Source organism: Myotis davidii, unplaced genomic scaffold, assembly GCF_000327345.1.
Source record: "Myotis davidii unplaced genomic scaffold, ASM32734v1 scaffold299, whole genome shotgun sequence".
In the NCBI taxonomy this organism is placed as follows: Eukaryota; Metazoa; Chordata; class Mammalia; order Chiroptera; family Vespertilionidae; genus Myotis; species Myotis davidii.
In genome coordinates this window covers 2325047-2325428 of record NW_006293088.1, presented here as the reverse complement: position 1 = coordinate 2325428, position 382 = coordinate 2325047, and the positions used below count along the sequence as shown (strand labels likewise).

The following is a 382-nucleotide window of genomic DNA, read 5'->3' as shown; positions in this document are numbered from 1 at the left end:
ACCCACCCTAGGCTGGGCCCAATCCTTTGATTATGAGTCTCAAAACCCACCCCCTCGGCTGGTCCCGAACTCCTGGTGGAGAACCACCCAAATGCGCCACCCCCTTTCCACCCACAGTGGGTAAATGTGGGGCAATGTGGGTGTCCCGTGGCGGAGGCGGGAGGATGCTAACAGGCTGGAGCCCGTCCTGCAGTTCCGATGTTGACCTCTAGGTGCCGCCCTGTCTCTGTTCATTCTGCCCCTCCCGGTTCTGTTGCTCATCCTCTTCCCAGCTGTGAGACCAAGCAAATCAGTTAACAGCTTTGAGCCCGCCCCGCCTGTGAAGGGGGGATTGGTCCTCCCCTCTCAGGGAATTCCTGTGAGCATGGAAGGGTGAGGTAGG

At 59.4% G+C, this 382-nt stretch overlaps 1 protein-coding gene across 1 annotated transcript in view; it reads left to right on the top strand.

Moving 5' to 3' along the window:
* Window positions 1-382, top strand: part of CROCC (ciliary rootlet coiled-coil, rootletin) — a 50109-nt gene that overhangs the window by 42447 nt on the left and 7280 nt on the right. The gene's annotated exons all lie outside the window — the stretch shown is intronic.